General features: G+C 42.7%; 1 protein-coding gene across 3 annotated transcripts in view; it reads right to left on the reverse strand.

Annotated features, from left to right (window-relative positions):
- The window catches only part of NUMA1 (nuclear mitotic apparatus protein 1), a 70,994-nt gene extending 55,311 nt beyond the window's left edge, over positions 1–15,683 (reverse strand). Inside the window, exon 1 of one of the 3 annotated variants that reach the window (XM_078058500.1) lies at positions 15,552–15,683. The gene's annotated coding sequence lies outside the window, so the exon portion shown is untranslated. The other 2 variants (XM_078058499.1, XM_078058501.1) reach the window with 2 other exon arrangements.
- Positions 15,684–15,704: the final 21 nt, after the last annotated feature.

The raw sequence follows: 15,704 nt of genomic DNA on the forward strand, positions 1-15,704 counted from the left end.
GGCCTATCTCCAGCTCATACCTCTAAGATATCCTCTATCTCAGGAATACTTTTCTAAAACATGCTCTGTGCTTTTCCCAAACATGCTGTGACCTCCTCCAAAATGCTCTTTCTTCTAAATCTACTGAACGCTTAATTCACCTTTTATAACCTGGTTCAAATGCCTTCTCTCTTCAGAAGCTCTCCTTGTTCTCCCAATTCAAAAACAACTGTTCTCCCCTCTACATGTTCCCAATATTACTTGTTCCTCTACACACTTTATTCCATTCCTCTTTGGGTCTACACTAGCTACAAATATGTTTCACCTGACTAAGCTTCTGGAGAGCAGAAGCCCTCTCATTCACCTACCAGCTGCATCTCAGTATAATGCTTGCACACAGTAGGTACTAAATAATGTTGCCTGACTGAATGACAGCCAACTGGCCCTAATCTAATGAATTATTTCAGTGAGGCAGCCAGCGAAGCCAAAGTGTCAAAGGAGGACAATCCCTCTAATTTAAAGTGACCAACAGAAAACGTCATGGGCCTGCCACTTTAAGGGGACTGGCAAGCTGACTGTGTTTACACAATCCTAATTAAAACTAAAGGGCACTGAGGGAAAGAAGAGGAATTGGGAGATTAAGAGGTGTGGATTCTACGGGTCACCTCCTCCTCTGTTTGGAGCCCAAATCTCCCAGCCTAGTGCCTAGTGAGCTCACCAAGCAGCCTATTCTCTCCTTGGAGCCACTATAGGATCTAAGTGTCAAAAAGCAACTGATTAGGCCACTTTCTCTCCAGCAACTGGCTCTGCTCTTGGCCATTTAACTTCTAATTGTGGTTACCTGGGGCTTTTTCTCTAAATGAATCCCACTGCATCAATCATTAAGAGAATCCCTTTAAAGAAAGACTTGAAATTAACCACAGTAGGGAACAAAGTCTCTAAATCTCCTAAATCACAATATCCACACTGTCCATCTTGATGAAATTCACCTCCAACTCCTTCAAACAATAGGTCCTACCAGGGAATGACTTCTCTCAGGACCAGCATGTCCTGTGATTGTTTTTCAGGAGAAAGCTCCTAGTGCCTGCTTCCCATTAAACAGCTACTTCATGTTTGATCACTCGGCTGTGACTGCACGTAGAAAGCAAAATCACTACAACTTAGGGGCTTAAAAGGAATTCCACTCCTACCCCCTAATCTAATAGTCAAGAATTTACAAGCAGATATTTTCCCACCTCAAATCTCCTTAGGCCTACCTGTTTTCAGATCTAGAACTCTTAGTATGGAACTTTCTCAATATTAAAATCAGGAAAACAAGACCTAGAGTAACAAAGAATTGCAAACGATCATATAGTGACTTAGCGACAGAATCTTTTGACCACACTGCCGAATACCTTATTTTACTGACTAGTTATCAACAAGACCACCATTTCCAGGAACAGATTCCAGGGTACACCAATCAGCCTATTTCAAATGCATTCAAGATAGGCTCTCTGCTTTCCCTCTTCCCATTTCCCTGCCCATCCTCACCCTTTCTCAAACCCAACTGCTGACAAAAAAAAAAAAAAAAAAATTAATGAAGTGACTCGATATATCATTTTTCCCACAAAAAGACTGGAGCTACCAAACTGTCTGCGTTGGCCACACCATGTGATGGGCTCTGGCATGCTGGTGCGCAGTGGGTGCTGCAGCCAGAAGGACCTGTGCCTGAGTCTTCTGGAGATGGGACTGCAAACACCCCCTCAGCTGCAGTGTCCTACAGCAGCATGTTCCAATCCTTTTTGGTCCTCAAATTACATTTGTGATTTGGGAGGACTACCAGGAGAAAGGCAAATTTTCTCACACTATCTAGTCACCATGGCCTAGAAGAAAGCAAATAAGCACAGTGAGTATAAAGGAAGTGGCACCTTTTTAAACAAACATTTCCAGGGGCGCCTGGGTGGCTCAGTTGTTAAGCATCTGCCTTCGGCTCAGGTCATGATCCCAGGGTCCTGGGATCGAGTCCCACATCAAGCCCCTCATCGGGCTCCCTGCTCCGTGGGAAACTTGCTTCTCCCTCTCCCACTCCACCTGCTTGCGTTCCTGCTCTCGCTCTCTCTCTGTCAAATAAATAAAAATTAAAAAAAATTTTTTTTAAATTAAAAATACATAAACATTTCCAATCTTATTTTTTTTAAAGATTTTATTTATTTATTTGACAGAGAGAGACACAGTGAGAGAGGGAGGACAAGCAGGGGGAGTGGGAGAAGCAGGCTTCCCATGGAGCAGGGAGCCCAATGTGGGGCTCGATCCCAGGACCCTGGGATCATGACCTGAGCCGAGGGCAGACTCTTAACAACTGAGCCACCTAGGCGCCTCCAATCTTATTAAATCAAATGAAAACTGAAGTCAAAATAGACCCTGTAGGAAGTTATTTACTTACTCTAACAATATTACTATCACTCAAAACATTTATGAAACACTCCATTGGAAACTGCCTTCAAAGTCTACTCCATGTGAGACACACACACATAAATTAAGTCTTACTGTTTACATGTCATTCTTCACCAAAAATGCACTGCCTTGCTTCACTCTTTGGCTCCCAGTATCTTTTAGCTGTTTTCAAAAACTGAATCCACCAAGCAAGAGTGACGATTTGCGCCACATGCAGAAGAATGAAACTGGACCATTTCCTTACACCACACACAAAAATAGACTCCAAATGGTTGAAAGACCTCAATGTGAGACAGGAGTCCATCAAAATCCTAAAGGAGAACACAGGCAGCAACCTCTTCAACCTCAGCCGCAGCAAATTCTTCCTAGAAACATCGCCAAAGGCAAGGGAAGCAAGGGCAAAAATGAACTATTGGGACTTCATCAAGATAAAAAGCTTTTGCAAAGCAAAGGAAACAGTCAACAAAACCAAAAGACAACCGACAGAATGGGAGAAGATATTTGCAAATGACATATCAGATAAAGGGCTAGTATCCAAAATCTATAAAGAACTCATCAAACTCAACAACCAAAGAACAAAGAATCCAATCAAGAAATGGGCAGAAGACATGAACAGACATTTGTCCAAAGACGACATCCAAATGGCCAACAGACACATGAAAAAGTGCTCAACATCGCTCGGCATCAGGGAAATCCAAATCAAAACCTCAATGAGATACCACCTCACACCAGTCAGAATGGCTAAAATTAACAAGTCAGGAAATGACAGATGTTGGCGGGGATGCGGAGAAAGGGGAACCCTCCTACACTGTTGGTGGGAATGCAAGCTGGTGCAGCCACTCTGGAAAACAGTATGGAGATTCCTCAAAAAGTTGAAAATAGAGCTACCATATGATCCAGCAATTGCACTACTGGGTATTTACCCCAAAGATACAAAAGTAGGGATCCAAAAGGGTACGTGCACCCCGATGTTTATAGCAGCAATGTCCACAATAGCCAAACTGTGGAAAGAGCCAAGATGTCCATCAACAGATGAATGGATAAAGAAGATGTGGTATATATATACAATGGAATATTATGCAGCCATCAAAAGGAATGAGATCTTGCCATTTGCAACGACGTGGATGGAACTGGAGGGTATTATGCTGAGCGAAATAAGTCAAACAGAGAAAGACATGTATCATATGACCTCACTGATACGAGGAATTCTTAATCTCAGGAAACAAACTGAGGGTTGCTGGAGTGGGGGGTGGGGTGGGAGGGATGGGGTGACTGGGTGATGGACACTGGGGAGGGTATGTGCTCTGGTAAGCGCTGTGAATTGTGCAAGACTGTTGAATCTCAGATCTGTACCTCTGAAACAAATAATGCAATATATGTTAAGAGAAAAAAAAAAAAAGAAGAATGTAGCAGGAGCGGAAGAATGAAGGGGGGGAAATCGGAGGGGGAGTAGAACCATGAGAGACGATGGACTCTGAAAAACAAACTGAGGGTTCTAGAGGGGAGGGGCGTGGGAGGATGGGTTAGCCTGGTGATGGATATTGAGGAGGGCACGTTCTGCATGGAGCACTGGGTGTTATGCACAAACAATGAATCACGGAACACTACATCTAAAACTAATGATGTAATGTATGGGGATTAACATAACAATAAAAAAATTAAAAAAAAAAAGAGTGACGATTTGCTACTTCTGAGGATATTCAAAAGATTGGCTTAGAAGCCAAAAATATTCTGAGCATTGGCAGCATCGCCAGAATAAATACAAAGGCTGAGAACACAATTACTTTGAGGACAAACTTACAAATATTAAGTGTCCCACAACTACAACTAAGAGGACAAGATATGTGCAATATATGTCACAGATTATATTACTTTACAATCACATTATATAATCATAAATTTTGACCCTGAAAGAAATCTTCCAGATCATATAATCCAAACTGTTCATTTTTACATATGAGAACACTCAGTCCATTGAGGTTAGGCAATTTGTCTCTAGTCACACAGCTGGTTAGCAACAGTCAGGACTAGAAACCTAGTCACCCCGACTTTTAGCATAATCCACAAACATATCCTAATCCATACCCCTCCCCCTTCTGTATTCCTCACTGCTGTCTTTCAAAGGGAAAGAAAATAACTTGGGACACTAAAGTACACCACAATGGTTCTGAAACACAGTAGCTGAGAAATGATGGCTTAAGACCAGGATATCTCTCTGTAATCGCCCCTATGGGTATGAGCCATTGTTTAGTATGTAGCTCACAGAAGTTCTGGATAATCTACCTCAGATCAGGGATCACTGAAACCTCTGGACACCCCCCCACACACACATACACACAATAAGAATATATCTATTAAACCTGTCTTCCTACCTCCTGCAGTAACCCATGTGCCTCAAGTTAACCGAAAGAAAGTTACTATGAAGAACATGAATCAGGAAAAAAGAAAATAGTAAAGCTTCTGTTCAGGAAAAAGCTGATCTATGAAAAACCAGAGAGAGCAGGAACCATCCTGAACTTACTTCCTGGTGGACAGCTTTCTCAGACCTGGACAAAGAGATCCCTGGCAGTCTGGCTTAGAATTAGCATCTACCCAGGGAAGGGGAAAAGGGACAGGAATGCTTGTTCATTCTCCCATCCCACCCACTGTTGGTCAGCTCAGCCTCATATCATTCTGGGCAGCTCCAGCGTTCTGTAGATCAGACAGCAACTGGAAGGGAAGCCACACAACCTAGGTCAATGCGGTGAGTCAGTCGCAGAGCAGGAAGAGTCACTGGGGCAGAAATTCTGGCCTCCTGTGGCAAGATTGCCAAACCATACCACACCACACCCCCACCCACTTTGGTCAGCACTGGGAAGGCCCTGCCCTATTAGGATTCTGGTCTCCAAACCAGGAAAGGTCCTTCCTCAGGAGGCTCCATACCACCTTCATTCCCAAGTGTGTTTCTCCTACTCAAAAACCTTCCATGGCTTTCTTCTGCCTAAAGCATCATACCTAAATTATCTGGCTTAATTTTTGAAATCCTCCATTATATGGCCTTTAAGTCATTTATTCAACCTTATTTCCCACTATTCCAGTGTACACTCTGAACTGATCAAGCCAGTCTTCCTTCTCTCTGCATGAGCCTCTCTCATTTCCATGCCTTCAGTTATCCAGCAGTGGTAAATTCAAATACCTTCAGGAGTAAGGCAGGTAAAAGAAATGGATTCTCCAGTGGAGCATATGGTAAAACCCAAAGTGTTGTCCCCACCTAAAGGCATTCAAATATTTTAATTCAAATATTTATGCAATACTTCACCTTCAGCATTACAATAACCTCTTAAATATTATTAATACTCTTTCTAGCTTGCAAGTGAAGAAACTTTCCCAAGGTTACGCAGCTGGCAAAACGCTGGGCATCATCTCTGAATCCAAAGCAAGAGCTCTAAAGTATTAGGATTCCCAGTAGTACAAACATCAGAAAAGATACAGAGCTCTAAACTCTGAAGAGGAGGGGTGCCTGTGTGGCTTAGTCGGTTAAACATCTGACTCTTGATTTTGGCTCAGGTCACGATCTCAGGGTCGTGAAACTGAGCCCCACATCAGGCTCCATGCTCAGCATGGAGTCAGCGTGGGATTCCCTCTCTCGCTCCCTCTGTCCCTCCCCCCACTTGCACTCTCAATCTCTCTCTCTAAAGTAAGTAAAATCTGGGGCGCCTGGGTGGCTCAGTTGGTTAAGCGACTGCCTTCGGCTCAGGTCATGATCCTGGAGTCCCGGGATCGAGTCCCGCATCGGACTCCCTGCTCAGCAGGGAGTCTGCTTCTCCCTCTGATCCTTCCCCCTCTCATGCTCTCTCTCTCTCTGTCTCATTCTCTCTCTCAAATAAATAAATAAAATCTTTAAAAAAAAAAAAAATAAAGTAAGTAAAATCTTTTTAAAAATACATAAAGGGGCGCCTGGGTGGCTCAGCTGGTTAAGCGGCTGCCTTCGGCTCAGGTCATGATCCCAGCATCCTGGGATCGAGTCCTGCATCGGGCTCCTTGCTCAGCAGGGAGCCTGCTTCTCCCTCTACTGCTCCCTCTGCTTGTGCTCTCTCTCTCTCTCTCAAATAAATAAAATCTTTTTTTTAAAGATTTTTGACAGAGAGAAGGAGAGAGACAGCGAGAGAGGGAACACAAGCAGGGGGAGTGGGAGGGGGAGAAGCAGGCTCCCCGCCGAGCAAGGAGCCCGATGTGAGGCTCGATCCCAGGACCCTGGGACCATGACCTGAGCCAAAGGCAGACGCCTAACGACTGAGCCACCCAGGTACCCATAAATAAAATCTTTAAAAAAATAAAAAGTAAAAAATACATAAACTCTGAAGAGGAAATTCATTTTTCATGATACACAACCTTAATAGTGGGATGGGAAACCCAAATAGCAGCTTATCTAACCATACTCCAACTACCTCAAATTTTATCCATGTTCCTGCCAAAGTCTTTCCTAGTTATTCCAGGGCCTACGGAGTTCCCTCTTCTCTTAATTCCTTTTGGGCTTACAGACTAGACAACACAATTGTGTGCCAAATTATATATGGTCATGCAAAACTGAATACTGCGTCCATGTGTTCTCTAGCTTCACTAATCACACTAATGTATTAACCTATATAGTTCTGCTAAAAATGTTTAACCTGAATCTGACCAGGAGAAAACAATCCTACAAATCCAAATTAAGAAATATTCTGGGGTCACCTGGGTGGCTCAGTTGGTTAAACATCTGACTCTTGGTTTCGGCTCAGGTCATGATGTCACAGTTGGGGGATCAAGCCCAGCCTTGGGCTCTGCACTCAGTGTGGAGTCGGCTTTGGATTCTTTCTCTCAGATAAATAAAATCTTTAAAAAAATATTCTGCAAAAATCTAACCTAAATTCTTCAAGAATGTCAATACTATGATAGAAAAAAAAATTCAAGATTAAGAGATTAGAGAATTGTTCAAGGGGCATGACAAAATCATGGCGACTAAATGTAAGCACGATCCTTCAATGAAGGCTGATTTGAAAAAAGTCTATAAAAGACATCACTCGGAAAATTTGAGAAGTCTGAACAAGTACTGTACATTGGATGTATTGAATCAATATTAAATTTCCTGAGTGCTAACTGTATTGTGGTTATATAGGAAGGATAGTCTTATTTTTAGGAAACACTGCTGAAATATTTAGGATGAAGTAACATGATGTTCACATGAAACAGTCAAAAGTGTCAGAAAATGAAGGACAGAGAGCAAATGCAACAAAATGTTCACAATTGGTGAATCCAGGTGAAGAGTGTATTTGTTATATTTTTTTTGTAAAGTATCAATAGGTTTGAACTTATACAAGCGTGTATAAATATTTATTATTCCTATAAAGCACCTGTAGGTTTGAACAGTTGGTAAGGAGGAAAATCCTGTATTACACACTTCTTCACATACTCAGCTCTTTGAGAGATAAAACAGGCACTCATTACTTATTTGCTCACTACCTAAGGAAACTGGACTTTGGAGGTCAGCAACCAAACAGGGTCCACTTTGCAACAGTTCATGAGGGGTACAGTGGCAAACTCTTAGAGAACAAGAGGTTTCCTTCACACTCACACCATCACACCACAGAAAGGATAGGAAAGTAGGTAATAAAAGCTATTATTACCTCGCCCTTCACTAAGGCCATCCAGCAGTCAGAGACACTTGACAAATGCCCACTTACAGGGCAGAATACAGTTGCTACCCACACAAAGGACCAAGAGCTAGGGTCACATTGCATCCACCTTGTCATAGGGTACCAAAAACTTGACAGCCTGCAAAACAAGTGTCTCTGGCCAGTCACAGGAAGGCACCAAGTGATCAAATAAATATGTCTGAAGTATACACAGTCTTTACTCCTCACCATATAAACCAGTCCTCAGCTGCAGTAAGGCAGAAGAAATCTGCAAGGCTGAATCACTGGCATTTCCTGCACTGGCTTCAAAGAAATCAGTCCTTAAATAGGACAGAAAGGGCAGCTGACACAGCTGTCAACAGAGGCCTCAACTCAGGAGCATGCTGTGCAATATGCCCTCTTTCCCTTCTACGGCCACCAGATCGTTTTACTTCTGCCAAGTGGTCCCTTATTAGGGTGACTGACTGCCCAATGGCCAACCCTTAACCTTGACTCTCTCCTCCCCTCATTGACAGCCAAGATACTGCCCTTTCCAGATAGCTCCTCCACCAATTTAGCAGAAAGAATAATCAAAACTATTCCCCCCAAATTTCCATCAGCTGAAGATTTAAAGTGGTGTAACACAGAGCTTGCTTCTCAAACCTACCATTTTTAGGCCTTTTACCAAACAGAATGAAAATATATAAAGCCTGCTTGTCAAGCTTTGGAATTATAAACTGTGAAGGACAGAAAATACAATGTTTTTAGATTTGCTATGGCAAAAAAGATCTCAACAGTTACCAAAACCAACACAATACAATTTAGTAGAATTAAATATAAACGCTTGCATTCACAATGAAAGAAATCAAACTAATACAAGATGGTAGAGACCTGGTTCAGCAGTTCTTATTTAAAAGGCTGCCTTTCAGGGCGCCTGGGTGGCTCCGTCGTTAAGCGTCTGCCTTCGGCTCAGGTCATGATCCCAGGGCCCTGGGATCAAGCCCCAGCCCCGCATTAGGCTCCCTGCTCAGCGAGAGGCCTGCTTCTCCATATCCCACTCCCCCCTGCTTGTATTCCCTCTCTCGCGGTCTGTCAAATAAATAAATAAAATCTTTAAAAAAAAAAAAGGCTGCCTTTGGGGTAGGGGAGGGAGCAGGCTGCCTATAGTGGGAGGTGGAGGAGAGGCTGTTATGCTCTCAATGAACCATGAATGTAACAGAGCTACCCAAAACATCAATGCAGGATCGGGGTGTGTGACAACTCTGTGCCTCACCTTTAAAGAGCAACGTCAGAGTATATGCAGTGAAGAATGACAACAACTGTGGTGAAAGGTCTAAAAGTCATGTCATGGCAAACGTGAGGGAAGAACTACAGAAGTTTAGCAGGGAGAACATGAAAACTTTTTTCAAATATATGCATGCTTGTCATGCAGGTGAAGAGAAAAACTTGTGTTCTCTTGCAAGAGGACAAAACCAGAACTACTGAGTAGAAATTATAGGAAGACAGATTTTGGTTGGACATGGGGAAAGACTTTCAGCATAATAAAGAAATTAAGAACGTGGGAGGCCATAGGGCTCCGTGCTGAGTGGGGAGCCTGCTTCTCCCTTTCTGCCTGCTGCTTCCCCTGCTTGTATACTCTCTCTGTCAAAAATAAATAAAATCTTAAAAAAAAAAAAAAAGGAATGTGGGGGGCGCTTGAGTGGCTCAGTTGTTAAGCATCTGCCTTCGGCTCAGGTCATGATCCCAGGGTCCTGGGGTCGAGCCCCGCATTGGGCTCACTGCTCAGCGGGAAGCCTGCTTCTCCCTCTCCCACTCCCCCTGCTTGCTTTCCTGCTCTCACTATCTCTCTCTGTCAAATAAATAAATCTTTAAAAAAAAAAAAAGAACGTTAGCTATTGCTATGACTGTTGATATGATAAACCAGATAACCTGAAAATCTTCCTACTAAATACGCCTGGAAATGCTTGGGAAAATATAATAAACGTCCTTTTAGATTACGCCAATTAAGTTATTGTCTCTCAGCTCCATACCTACCCTGTTATACTCTGCTCTGTGACATTGGGGCTTGGACTTCGCCAACCCCATTTCACCTTTGCCAGCTGGCTTCCAGTTAGGCTCTGTCAATATGAGGTGCTAAAGGGAAAATGGAACTTCCTCCTTCCTATGGCTTGCTGTTTCTTGACAACAGCAGTGGGTTCCTTCCCACTTCTTTCTAAACTCCCAGAACCAGCCTCACTGCACCCCCTCAGAGGCACCAGCACCAGCTGGGCAGAGCTCAACCAAACCTGGCTCCTCCAGGCCCTTCCTGTGAGCACCTGAGAAACCAGCAGCACCAGGCAACACCCTCTTCTCCAAGAATCAGGGTGTAGTTCCTCCAGAACCCTTCAGACTTCTAGGCTCTGATAACTCCAACCTTTCCTCCCTTTGTTTTTCAGTCCTAGATGAGGTAGCTGTTTAATGCAGTTATTACATCAAAGTTACTTTAAGATTCCCTTTCTGCTTGTTCAGCCCTCCCACAAGGGTTTAAACTAATTCCATTTACTGAGTTCACTCTTAAAATAGCTATGTGTGGTTTCTACTTTCCTGATTGGATCCTAACTGATACATAGATAAACTGAGCTCATGAGAAAGTAAGGGAAATCCCAGGAACAGTGTGACCTGACAGCATAGCTGTGCTAGCTGTGTAAAGAATTTATAACCTCCTCATTGTCCAGGAGACAGATTTTGAGCCCACAAAGAGCAACTGAGATCCTTGTATAAAGGCTGAGGCATTCAATAAAAAGATAGACCAGGAAAAAAAATCTGTCCACAGGGAAATAAGGAAGCTTACCTTGCTCACCCAGTGAAGTAGGAGGAAAAACCCTCCTAGGAATTCAAAACCATAGTTGTTTTGTGGCCTAAGCTTATGGCCTGGAAATCTATGAGTAGAGATGAATTACATACATTTTGGTCCCAGGTTGGGAATAGCCTTGAGTGCCCAATAGAAGCAACTACAAAGTTCTTCAGGAGATATAATGAATGGCCAATAAATATGTGAAAAGATGTTCAACATCATCAGTCATCAGGAAAATGCACATTAAAACCATGATGAGATACTACTATACCTCCATGAAAATGGCTAATATTAAAAGGCTGACAATACCAAGTATTGGTAAGAATATACAGCAAGGGGCCCCTGGTGGCTCAGTCAGTTAAGCATCTGACTCTTGATTTCGGCTCAGGTCATGATCTCAGGGTGGTGATATCGAGCCCTGCACTCAAAGCAGAGTCAGCCTGAGATTCTTTTTCCCTCTCTCTTTGTCCCTCCCCCTACTTGAGCATGTGCAATAAATAAATATATAATATATAAATATATTTCTCTCAATAAATAAATATATAATTAGATACAATCTTAAAAAAAAAAGAATATGAAGCAAATGGAGCTCTCACATACCACTAAAATGGTACCACCACTTTGGAAAACTGGTAATTTCTTAAAAAGTTAAATATACAACTGCCATACAACCCAGCCATTCCACTCTGAAAAGAAAAATACACAAATGCTCAAAGATTTGTACATGAATGCTCATAGCCAATTTTATTCACAATAGCCAAAAACTGGAAATAAACCAAAAGTCCATCAACAGTGAATAATAAACAAAATTACATGATATAACCATACAACAGAATACTGTGTAGCAACAGAAAGCAACAAATTACTGATATATGCAACTAAATGGATAAATCTCACATGCATTATGCTATGTGAAAGAAAGTAGGCCCAAGAATACACACTACATGATTTAACTTACATGAAATTCTAGGAAATGCAAATTAATCTATAACAGTTCCTGAGCGGGGCACTTGGGGGCTCAGTTGGTTAAGCAACTGCCTTCAGCTTCCAGGGAGTCCCAGGATGAGCCCCATGTCGGGCTCCCTGCTCAGCAGGGAGTCTCCCTCTGCCCCTCCCCCTACTCCTCTCTCTCTCTTAAAAAAATAAAACCTCAAAAAAAAAAAAAAAAAAGGTTCCTGAGCCAAGGTGAAGGGAAACATGGACTGTAAAGAAGCATGCAGAAACTTTGGGGCATGATAGAACTGCTCTATACTTTGTGGCAGCTTTTTATAGGTGTATACATCTGTCAAAACACTTTTCACTTTAAATAGAGTTTATTGTACATAAATTATGCCTAAGCAAAGTTGACTTAACACTGGGAAAAAAAAAAAAGAAACTGCTCTTGAGGGAACTGACCTCAATCCAAGCTACATAAGACTACCACAGATGATGCTCCTTTGAATATGAGCTTACAATCCAAAACTACTACATACTTGGGGAAACAATTCACCATAGGCAAGAGTCAGTTAAAACAAATGGCAGGATTATACCCCTAAAAACTTCAGAAAATTGAACATGATAGAGACTACAAGTTTATTTAAAATTATTATATGAATTGAAAACATGAGACAAAGGATCATAGGGGGAAGGGAGGGAAAAATGAAACAAGATGAAACCAGAGAGGGAGATAAACCATAAGAGACTCTTAATCTCAGGAAACAAACTGAGGGTTGCTGGAGTGGAGGGGGGTGGGAGGGATGGGGTGGCTGGGTGATGGACATTGGGGAGAGTATGTCCTATGGTGAGCGCTGGGAATTGTGTAAGACTGATGAATCACAGACCTGTACCCCTGAAACAAATACATTATATGTTAATAAAAAGAAAAAAAAACATGAGACAAAAACAAGATACCATAGAAAACAAAGAGGCAGATTTAAAAATGAACCAGAGTACTTCTAAAAATGAAAAAGTTAGCTAATGAAGATAAGAACTCAGGGCACCTCAGTGGCTCAGTCAGTTGAGCAACCAACTCTTGATCTCAGCTCAGGTCTTGATCTCAGGGTCATGAGATCCCTCTCTCATCAGGCTCTGCACTGGCCGTGGAGCCTGCTTAAGATTCTCTGTCTCCCTCTCCCTCTGCCCCTCCCACCCTTAAACACATACACACACACACAAAGTAAATTAGTTCTAGGTGAAGAGTCAATTAGTATGCTAGGAGATAGATTTAAAGAAATTACTCAGAGGCAACAAAGAAAGAGACAGAAATTATGAAAGATAAGAGATGTGGAGGACAGAATAAAAAAGCCCAATATAAGTTAAAATATGGGATCTGGGAGAGGCACTATTTAAAAACAGAATGACTGCAAATTTTTCTACAAAATTTATGCAAGGTATGAAATCTCAGATTGAGGAATCACTATAAGCTCCCAATAGGATACAATTAAATCTACACCATATAATGAAACTGCAGAACACAAACAGTAAGATCTTTAAAACAACCAGAGAAAAATGCAGGTTACCTACAATAAAATGATAGTTAAATTGTGAGCACAGTTCTCAAAAGTAACAACAAAAAGTCAGAATTTCAGTAAAATAACATTTTCAAAATGCTGAGAGAAAATAACTGGAAGCTTAGTACCCAGCTAAACTATCAAGACTGAAGAGGAAATAAAGATGTTTCCACACAGAGTGTTTCCCACTAACTGACTCACTGAAGAAAACATCTGAAGGATATATTCATCTGTTTAACACAAAAGGAATAAAATGCAAGAATGGTGAAAAAACAAAAAGCAAGCATATAAGGGTAAAATGAAATTAATCACAGAGCACAAAACATAATACTGTTAGACTACAATAATAATTATTATTACTTAGAATTGCTCAATATTGAAATGGACTGCCTTTGGGAGTGGTCTTATCGTTGGAAGTGCTTATTTTGAGTTCGGACAACACCTTTTGATATGTTTAGTATAACACTGGGTAAGAGGCTGAAATAAGTGACCCCCAACATACTTACTGACCATAGGGTGTTATCAATTAGACACAGCTGTCAAAACATTCCCCAATCCGCTCTGTTTAGCCACCTGTGGCAGGGCTTTCCCCCCATCCTAACAGTTCTAGAACTCAAGTACTAGTTCAAGGCATTCTTCTCACTCCCATATTCCATAAATAAAGAAAAGAACATTCTAAATAGAAATGTTTTTTAAATGAGCTTTCAGGTAAGGTCTTTTAGCTTTGGGGGAGTACAGCTTTGGCATTAGATTAAGAATCAGGCATTACAATTACTCACCATTTGCTTGAACTTGGGCCAAGAAAAGAGTACTTTGGAAGCTTTTACAGAGAATTATGTGCTTCTTCCTCTACAAGGAGAACCATACAGGAACAGAGAGAGAGGGAACACATATACGCATCCTTGCTGATGGAAAGCTACCTTACTTGGTCTGAATGTTCCTTCTGGGTTCCCATATATTCACAGCAGTAAATAGCTCGACAAGGTAGCCCCATTTCCCTTATCCAAGGCTTCTGTCCACCACAGAGTAACACACTTGACATTCCAGAACTTTGGACATACAGGACCAGGCAACAGACACCAGAGAGAGGGAAACACGGATTAAAGCAAGTAAATATGACATTTTTAGAATGCAGTGCCATTCCAGACAAAAAGATAGAATACAGAGGTTCAAAAGCCACTAAATGAAGATGGGAAAGCCAGGCTCCTATTTCCTTTCAGTCCACGAAAGCTCATTCCTTTCAAAGCATGCATTAATAGCCATGACATGTTTCACTCATACCTGCCTAGGCATCAGGATACGGGGACAAAAGACACTGTCTCTATCTAGAAGGGCAAACATGCAGACACTCTTCCAATACCAGATGAGAAGCACTCCCCTGGGGCGTAAGCAAGAGAGGACATCCACAGGAGGCAGCATCAAGCCAGTTACGCTCTTTCCCACCCACAACCTTCACACAGTAACTTACAGTCACATATTTGTACATTCCAAGATGCTTCCATGAAACAACTTAACTGATCTGACCCTCAGAACAACCCCAAGAAGTAGGTAAGGCAGGTAAGTTCATTGTTTACGTTTGGGAAATGAGGCTCAAAATAAATTAGGTCACTCGTCCAAGACAACGCGCACCCCCACACAGCCCCTTACCCCCCACTCCTTATTTACGCCAACCACGCACTAGCTATGTAATCCTAAGTAAACACTATAAAATACCTCTGTTTCCCCATCTGTAATAAAGGATAATAGGACAATTAGGAATATTTAAAAAATGATCCATATAAAGGGTGTGGCACAATGTCTGAAACGTAGCCGGTGCTCGGAAAATGTTTACTACTAGTATTACTACTGTTATTGTTAACAATAATAGGCGGAGACTTCCCTGGGACCTCTGGGTCACAAGCATTTCAGGAACACGCACTAGCCGCCCCCCGCCCCCACCGACCCGGTCGCAGACAGAATTCCACAGACACGCCCCCAAACAGACCCTCCCCCTAGGCACGCCGGCACCTCCTCCCACCCGGACATGCCCCCCTCCTCACAAACCTTACCCCCGATAGATTCTCCCCAGTCAGAGTAGGTTATGAAGGAGGCCTTCCGCTCGCACCCGCCTCTCCAGCACCCCCTTTAGGCCCGGGCATCCCTGCGGGCGCCCAGACCGAACGCCAGCCGCGGGCCCGCGCCGGTTACCTGGCCGCGCGCTCCCGCTCCGCCTCACGCTTCCACGGGATCGTGTTTGTCGCGGGCTCGCGCCAGCGCGGTGAGCGCACAATTAGTTTAAACTATGGCCCCGCCCCCACGCGCCACCCTCTGATTGGCCCCGGTCGGCTGGAGTCTCACGCA

Source organism: Halichoerus grypus, chromosome 11 (assembly GCF_964656455.1).
Source record: "Halichoerus grypus chromosome 11, mHalGry1.hap1.1, whole genome shotgun sequence".
In the NCBI taxonomy this organism is placed as follows: Eukaryota; Metazoa; Chordata; class Mammalia; order Carnivora; family Phocidae; genus Halichoerus; species Halichoerus grypus.